The sequence below is a fragment of the Myotis yumanensis genome, unplaced genomic scaffold, assembly GCF_028538775.1.
Source record: "Myotis yumanensis isolate MYYU_CA2020_CCGP unplaced genomic scaffold, mMyoYum1.0.hap1 SCAF_6, whole genome shotgun sequence".
Classification (NCBI taxonomy): domain Eukaryota; kingdom Metazoa; phylum Chordata; class Mammalia; order Chiroptera; family Vespertilionidae; genus Myotis; species Myotis yumanensis.
The window spans coordinates 52,278,549-52,287,954 of NW_027223757.1; the positions used below are offsets into that span (position 1 = coordinate 52,278,549).

The following is a 9,406-nucleotide window of genomic DNA, read 5'->3' on the forward strand; positions in this document are numbered from 1 at the left end:
CTCCCCGCGAGACGGCCTCCCTGGCCCCCCCCCCCGTTCTTCTGGGGTCCCTTTTTCTGGGTTTGACACGGGCCCATGAGGTGTGCTCTAAGCCTCTGGTGGGCCCACCCTCTTTCTCCACAGCCGTGTTCCTTAGCCCAGGCCCTGGGAGGCCACAGGCCTTCCGTGTGAATTCTGTGACTCTCCACCTGGACAGTCCTGCCGCCCTCTCCCCACCTCCGTCGCTGCTGCTGGTTGTTTTCTGTGAAAACGGCAATGAGTGGACTCAGTCTTGAACTGGCCCTGAGGACTGGTCAGGAGTTGTGAGGACAAGAGGGAGGGTGAGAGCCGCTGGGGAACTGAAAATGAATTTTGTTTCTTTTTAATGTATTTTTACATTAGTAATAAATGCAGTGGAAACAAAACAACAACAAAAATAAAGTTCAAAGTCCAGAGAGAGCAAGTGATTGGTGCAGTTTCAATTGGTCTAGATTAGATGATTCGTCACCATCATCCTGGTTAAACAGAACTGTTTTACTAGACTCTCCTCTGGGTGGCACTTGGCCAGGATGATGAGCCAGGGGGCAAGGCACCTATCTATAAGGAGTCATTGAGGATCACTTCAGGGACCACTTCAAGAAGTTTGGCCAGCACAGTACCTTGCACAACCTATCTCCCAGGCACAGAGCCTCCTTCTTTTTGTCCCTGCAATTCTAGGAATCCAAGGGAAGTGAGATGGCCTGTGGAAACTCTGGGAATCTCTGGCTTTTCTTGGAAAGTTGGATTTCTCTCAACACTGCCCCCTCATCCCTGATGAAGCAACAATTGTCTGGAACAATTTAAAGAGGCCTGTGCTCATTCAGCTCATTTCACTCTTTACTTTCCTGACTCTTTAGGCAAATAAGCTTGAAACTCCTCCAGAGATTGGAGGCAGTGAGACAAATAGCAATAACTTAGCAGTGAGACACCTGAAGACTCAGGCTAAGATATTCAGAGGAAATGGAATGGTGCACATGGGAATACAATCCTGAGATTTTGTGACTGACAGCATGAGTATAGTTGAGATAAGCTAGAAGTATAAAGGTGAGGTGTAAGAAGAAGGCAGAATAAAAGAGATGGCTCCCAGAGTTTTAAGCTGGATCATTTGGAGAGAAATGACAGGAATATGAAAATCCAAAAGGGGCAATTTAAAAAGAAAATTTATTTCCATGGTTTAGTAAAGTTTTATTTTTGATGTTCCTAATTTTAAAGCCAAATTAATTGCAAGTTTTGTTTGTCTCTCAAAAACAAAAGAACCCCCAAATAATTAAGTTGTTTTTTACTTGCTCATGAACTCCTGATAGAAAAAGTGTTCTTACTCTTGTTCAGTATAAAAACATGGACATTTGTTTACCTTCATGGAAATCACTGCCTCCAATCAATCTGTTTACCTTTGGTTATTTCATTTGACAATTTCAGAAAATCAGACAAATTACTTGCAAGGAATTTAAAGAAAATGGATTGAAAAATACCATGTCAAATCTTTATTTTCAGAATGCAGAATAGTCAATTAAATCCTGTTCTTCCAGTCAGCTAAAATCCCATGAGAAAGACAGCTCAGTTCATTTTTAGAATATACTGCAGTGCTCTAACTTTAAAAAGATACGTTTTTATTGATTTTTGGAGAGAGAAAGAGAAACATGGATTGGCTGATTGGCTGCCTCCGTTGCATAATGCATGTGAGTACCAGAAACAAGAATTATTTAGATAAAAACCCGGGTGTAGGCTGCATCTGCACATGCACAGCATGATGGAGCACACTGAGACCAACCGTGGGGACAGCTTCTGGCACTCACACCACAGGGATACATCTGCCACATGGACAGGAAAGCAAGGGTGAAGGAGGGAGTGAGGGGGAAGAGAGGAGTGTGGCTCAGCTGTGGTTCTGGAACTGATTGGCCAGCCAGTCCAGTCCCTCATAGAGCCCAGCCCCAGTGATGGCAGAGGTGGCCTGAAGGTACCAGTTCCTGTGGTGCAGAGAGTGCAGGCCCAGCTTGTCTGTGATGTCAGCTGTGCTCATGGCATTGGGGAGGTCCTGCTTGTTTGCAAGCACTAGCAGGACAACATCCTTGAGCTCTGTCATCATCCGCATCAACTCCTGTCTGGCCTCATCCATGCGTTCTTGGTCAGTGCTGTCAACCACAAAGATGAGACCATGTCTGCCTGGGCAGTATTGGCTCCAAAAAACCCGCATCTTGTCCTGGCTGTTTACGTCCCATAAGACGAAGCTGATGTTCTTATACTCCACAGTCTCCAGGAAGAAACCTATCGTGGGCGTGGTGGTCACGACCTCATTCAGCTTCAGTTTGTACAGGATGGTGGTCTTCCCTGCATGGTCCAGGCCCACCATGAGAATGCGCATTTCTTTTTTGCCAAAAAGGCCCTTAAAGAGATTTGCAAAGATATTTCCCATGCTGTAGAGCAGAGGGAGAAACAATGGCCAGAGAAACCCTTGGCAGCCACGGTGCTGCTGCTGCTCTGAGGCAGGCGCTGGCTCTGTTTTGTGACTCTTTAGCAGATATTTGTTGATCCTTACTGTAATGCTCTGTCATTGCTATGACTCAACCACTCTTTCTGTTTGTGCTTTTGTGTATTCCACCTCCACTGTCACTATCAATTAACTCACTGTTTTCTAAAGTTCAAAGTCCAGAGAGAGAACAGGTGCAGTTTCAATTGGTCTAGAATAGATGATTCATCACCATCATCCTCGTTCAACAGAACTGTCTCACTGGACACTCCTCTGGGTGGCACCTGACTATGATGATGACCCCCGTTGGGTGAGGCACCTAAGGAGTGTTTGAGGACCAATTCAGGGACTACTTTGAGAAGTTTGGCCAACCCAGTACATTGCATAATTTTTAAAGCATTCTTCTTTTTGTCCTTGCAATTCCAGGAATCCAAGAGTTGGGAGATAACCTATGGAAACTGGGGATCCCTCCTGTTTGGTATAGGGGACGAACCTGCAGTCTGGTATGTGCAGTGACCAGGAAGCAAACTGGTGACCTTTTGGTGCTTGGGTCGATGCTCAACCACTTAGCCACTCAAAAGAAGTCCTCCAATTTTTACAGTATTTGGACTTAGGGTGATATAATAAAGTAAAATTTAAGCCACTATGGGCTCTTTCTACTATATGATGTTAACAGGTTACAAAATGAATACTTGTTTTCGAGAAGTAATTATAATTTTCAAGCCCAAGTAAAATTGTGTAGAGATTTTTTTTTTTGGTAGATTAAAACCCCAGAACATAAAAATGAAAGATTTGGCTGATGATTTTCTCTTAATTCTTCTTAAGAAAGAACATTTCCATGTCCTTATAACACCCAGAAAGATTGAGGATTTTTACAAAACAATCAAATCAACATTGCCTGAGTTATCTTTACCATGTTCTTATTTTATCCTTAAAAACTTAAGATTTGTACAAGAAGATAAAACTAATATTCCCTGAGCTATGTCATTTTAAAATATTCCTGAACATACAGAGAAAGGCCAAAAGAATATTTGAAATGCACAGCTAAAGAACAACTGCAACCACCTTCACAGAGAAGCTCAAAATGAAGTTTTGATGTTGATGTTTTGCCAAATTTTCTCTGAGATATTGATTATGACTTGCAGCCAAATATGACTCATTGCTATAAGTGTTATATCTAAAATGATATAATTAGTTTTTTGAGTTTCAGGGGAGAAAAAAAGGTGATATTTTAGCTTAACTAATAAACATATTACAGTTATTCTTCACATGTACAACAAGTGCATATAATGTGATTAGGTTAAATACTGACACCAGGATTCTTTAAGACATAACCCAGCCATATCATCCAATATTGATGCTCACTAGCCAATAACACATGCATGCACACAGAGCTTACAATCAGATTCTTATTGCTATACTAAAGTGTCTGCAGTCAGGCAAGGATCACCAGATTTTTGAGGCTCAAAACAAACAGGAATAAAAAGAATTTTCAGGACTCGGAGACAGAATGGAAAGTTTTAAAAACCTCTAATAGCCTCAGGACATTAGGAGGACAGTACATTCATGAAACAAATCAAGATGCTATTAAAAAAAAGAAAAGAATATATAAAAGGCTATTGAAAATTTAAAGTATTAGGGCAGAAAATAAATAAGATTTTGCTTTGTACACATTAACCACAGGTTAAAACCCATATTTTAAATAAATAGCTGAGAAAAACCTATACTCCTTCCTAATGATTCAGTAGTTGTGGCTGTAGAGGTGGTATTTATTATCATCATCTGTCCCCTCAAATTCATCTCGGGGTGCCCCAGACAACCAATGCAATGTTTGTTTCAACTGTCTGTCATTTCAGGTAATTCTGAAATTCCCTTATTATTTTGCCTGTTTTTTCCTTTTAATTGTTTTACTTCAACTTCCTGTTTTTAACTACCTATTCATGTTTGGTGTAGATTAAATGTTCACTCTAGATCGTTTAGTTTTACAAAATTATTCTACTCTGAGAAGTAAATTTAAAAAAATGATACTAGCAATAAAGAAAACCATGATCTTTAACCTATTTGTATTTTCAGGGAACTGATCATGATAGGAAGTGGAACTAAACACAATCTAGTAAATAAAATTAAAAAAAAATAATGGCAGCAGGAAGTTAAGCTCATTTGTGTGAGTTAATGATTAAAAAAAATTTTTTTGTTAATCCTCACATAAGGATATTTTTCCCATTGCTTTTTCAGAGAGAGTGGAAAGAAGGGAGGGGTGCCTCCTACATGCACCCTGCATGCACTCCTACCAGGAGTGGGGAGCGAACCTGCAACCTTTTGGTGTGAAGGCTGACATTCTAACCATTGAGAACACTGGCCAAGGCTGTGAGTTAATGATTTTTAAGTGATCAAAAGTTAAAAGCCATAAAATAACGTTTAAAAACCTTTGAAGGCTCAGCTCTCAGGTTCCAATGATCAAGCACAATTTATCTTTCTAAAGTCCACTCTCCCAGATTACTTTGACATACTGCAATATCATGCCACCGGGTTCTAAAAATATCAACATTTCTGTTTGCTCAGCACAGTTTTTCTTCTCTCTATATTTTCACATATGGAAAAATCAAGATTCTGCATACCCTAAAATCTTTAAATAATATTGGCATTTTAGAAGATGAACTACATGAATCCTTGGTGTCTTCTACTGCTGGGTTACAGATGTCTGCTCCCAGTGTACATGCACCCTAATTTGTAAATCCTGCAATCTTCTGAACCCATTCATTTTCCAGATGACAAAAATGAAATAATTTGCCAAGGTTTAGAGTTAAGGATAGAACCCAATGCACTGAATGGAGAAATTATTTGTGAATTACATATCTGAAAAGGCATTCATATCCAGAATGTATAAAAAACTCTTACAACTCTACAATAAAAAGACAAATAACCCCACTTTAAAATGGGGAAAGGATTTTAATACACATTTCTCCAAAGAAGATATACAAGTGGTCAATCAGTACATGAAAAGATGTTCAACGTCATTAGTTATTAGTGAAATACAAATAAAAACCAGTAAGAGATAGCATTTCACATTCACTAGGCTTGCTAGACTAAAGAAGAGAATGGCAGGTGCTGGTGAGGGTGTGGAGAAATCAGAGCTCTTATATACTGCTGGTGGGGTCAAAAAATGGTGCTGCTGCTTTGGAAAACAGTTTATTAATTCCTCAACTTGTTAAACATAGAGTTTTTTATGACCCAACAACACCACACCTAAGTACACAACCAAGAGAATTGAAAGCATATCTATACACACAAACTGACGCATAAATGTTTAGAGTAGCATTATTTATAATAGCCAAATGTCCATCAATTAATGGATGGATAAACAAGATTTGGCATATCCATACAATGAAATAGTGTTTGTCTGTAAAAAGGAATAAAATACTAATATAAGCAATAAATGGATGAACCTTAAAAACGTTATGCTCAGCCCTGGCTGGTTTGGCTCAATGGATAGAACATTAGCCTGTAGACTGAAGGGTCCCAGGTTCGATTCCGGTCAAGGGCACATGCTGGGGTTGCAGCCTCGATCCCCAGTAGGGGGTGTGCAGGAGGCAGCCAATGAATGATTCTCTCTCATCATTGATGTCTCTATCTCCCTCTCCCTCTCTGAAATCAATAAAAAAATATTTTTAAAAAAGAAAACATGCTCAGTGAAAGAAGCCAGATGTAAAAGTCCACATATTGTATAATTTCATTTATATTAAATGTCCAGAAAAGGCAAATTCCTAGAGAAAGAAGTAGATTAGTAGTTACCAAGGCCTGGGGGGAATAGGAAATAGAGAGTGACTACTAATGAGCATGGGGTTTCTTTTGGGGATTAAAAACTAAGTTTTTGTTTTGATAAAAATGTTTTAAAATTAGATGATGGTTACATAATTCTATAAATATACTAAAATCCACTGAATTGCAAACTTTAAAAGTGTAAATTTTATGGAGTGTGAATTCACTTCAGTAAAGCTGCTGTATTAAAAAAAACTTATACTTTTCCTTTGAGCTGATAGGTAAAGTGAGTTCTTGGAAAGACATAGAATTCTTCTGTTTCTAGGTAGGAAATTTCTCTGTCTGGTTCTCCATTAATGAACTCATCTGCTATTTTAATGTCTGTCAAGGTTTTCATTGAAATACCACATCTTCCTTGGTGGGCATTGCTGCCCTGACTTAGGTAAAAATCTGTGGCACCCTTTACATTGTAAACAGATAAAAGCAGAGTTTTTCTGGTTGGAAATGATGTGGAGACCTAGTATGCTAAACACATACTTTTATATGTAGCCCAATTTTGTTACATAATAGATAGTGAAATACACCTTTTAGCTGGGACCTTTGCTGAATAATAGGGGCCATTATTAGACCATAAACTAATACTTTTCTCTACCCTAAAACCATTAGTGGGGTTTAAAAGAAAAAAAAATAAGCCAGTCCCACCTTGTAGCAATATGATAAATAGATATATCTTTTAAAACTGTAAAACATGTCTTTTAGATGAATTTGAGGAACATTCCCATAAGTAGGTTGACATAGGGTGCTGTGTAGAATGTCTAAAAATAACCACAAGCATTCATTTCCTTGCTTTCAAAAAGTTTGTATACTTTCTTGGAAAGATAAGCATTACATGAACTGTTTAATTAAATGATATAATATGAAAAGCACATGATTTTGGCACATATTAAATAAGACCACCAGAATTAATTCACTAAAAACTATTAAAGTGCTTTCTAGGTACCACATGCTATTTGAAACATGGAGATTACTGTGCTAAACAAGATAGTGGTCCCAGGCCACCTAAATAGCAACACAGAGCAATAATGCAAAAGATGTCACAGTCACTAAGTGCAGTAGAAATGGTAAGTTACTCCTTAGTATTTGAGAAATAGCATTGGGAAGTTGTAAGCACAAAGTTTGGACTTGTTATCTGTTTATTAAAAGATTCAAGGGTGTGGCTCTTGCCTTTAATTACAACAGCTCACAGTCCACTCACTGATGACCATGAGATCACTCATGTCTATATATACATACACTTTTTCAGGTAGAGCTGGGCCGCTTGTGATGGAAGATGAGTGTTATCTGGGGCCAGGCCAGGGCTACTGACAGTTGGCTGCCTGTACCTTCCCTCTATAAAGCAGGTAGTAAGCAAGGTACACAGTGAAGGTGTTAGTAGTGGTGCTGGCTCATGGGGAAGTGTTTATAAACAGGTGTTTACCTGAAGCCTTCCCACCATGGTAGCAAGGCCACTCCAACCTGCTGAGAATGTACAAGTCTTAGAGCTGCACCTGGTGGGTTCTGCCATCTTTCCATCAGTTTCTCAATGTTGACAAAGCTGTGACCCTGCCAGTTAGGCCTGAGGAGATGCAGAGGCAGAGATATAATTACGTGCACCAGCTCCTCCCCCTCTGAGAACCCGCTCCTTGGACTCACCCCAGCAGGTTGAGCTTCTTTGTTTGTTTCCTTTTTGCAGCCCTGGCACTGAGACATGTTTGTTCATAAATGTGCCTGAACTTTGTAACCTCTTCTCCTTCCTGAAAACGCATGATGTGATTTCTTTCCCTCAGCCCCTCTCTAGGAGGGCTAGTCCACTCCCTTCTACCCAAGACCAGCACACTCCCTCAGGAACTTACCCAGTTTTCCTGCTCAGGGCTACCAGCTGTTTCATCCGTTAGTGGTGACTTGCACAATCCTAAGCAAAGAGGCTGGAGGTAGAAAGAGAGAAACAGGAATCCTGTTCTAATATCAGGGCCTGGGGTCTCTGGAGGGCTGGAGGCTCTGTAAGAACTGTCGCTGTAGGAAAGCAGTTTTCAGAGTGTGGTCAGAGAACTTTTTTCCCTATGGTCAGAGTACATTTGAGTCCCCAGGATCCTCCCTTTTTCAAATACATGTTTTCAACCAAAACATATCTCCACAGATTGAGTGCAGAAGCTGATGAGAGAATCCAGCTGCCTTCTATTAAGCCAGACACAAGAGATTTGAAAAAAAGCAAATCCCACTCCTCTTGTTAACTTTTTTTTTAGAAAATACGGCTACATTTTAAATAAAAATGTTATTTATGCTAACATGTAATGTATTTTTTGTTGCTATTTTTAAGTAAATTAATATTTTTAAGTTTTGTTTGAATTTTAATGCAATAAATATTGACATGCTCATATAAAGAGAACTCCTTGGAGTCCTCAACAATTTTTAAAGTATAAAGGGATTCTGATATTTAAAAATTTGGGAACTGCTGCTCTAGGTCTGCTCTTGGCCCCCATTTGTTCTCTTTCTTGCTCTTCCCAAGATACCACCCCATGATCCATTGCTTCAACTACCACCTCCAAGCTGAGGGCAGCACCTGAATTTCTGTGGGCCGCTCTGCAAGCACCTGGAGGTAAGGCAATCAAGACTGCTCCTGAGAGTTGAACTGGATAAATCCCTACACTGCAGATGTGATCAGCCTTTCACTCATTCAACAAATATTTATTGAGCGCCTTCCCTGTGCCATGTACTATTGTAGACACTGGGCTTACTGGAATAAGCAAAACAGAAAATTCCCGAACATTCTACTGGGGTATTGTTGGGAGAGTATAATCCTATATAATAAAGATGTAATATGCAAGTGGTTGTTACGTAATGACTGACCGAATAACGACCGGATCATGGATCAGCAGGTGGGTGGGGCAGCGAGCTACAAGCAGGCAGCAGAGAGCTACAGGAGGGGGCAGGGCAGCAAGCTATGAGGGGTGGTGGTGGGGGGAGCTACAGGAGGGCGGGGCAGCAGGTGGAGAGCTACAGGAGGGCAGCAGTGAGCTACTGGTGCACGGATTCGTGCACAGGGCTACTAGTAAAGTATAATGAGAAATAAAGCCATATGTAGAAGTATTATAAGAAATTATCTGTAAGAGCTTGGCTTTAGAA

The 9,406-nt window shown here is 40.0% G+C and overlaps 1 pseudogene; it reads right to left on the reverse strand.

Moving 5' to 3' along the window:
* Positions 1-1,607: 1,607 nt before the first annotated feature.
* Positions 1,608-2,550, reverse strand: LOC139012338 (ADP-ribosylation factor 1 pseudogene; annotated as a pseudogene).
* Between the last annotated feature and the right edge of the window lie 6,856 nt (positions 2,551-9,406).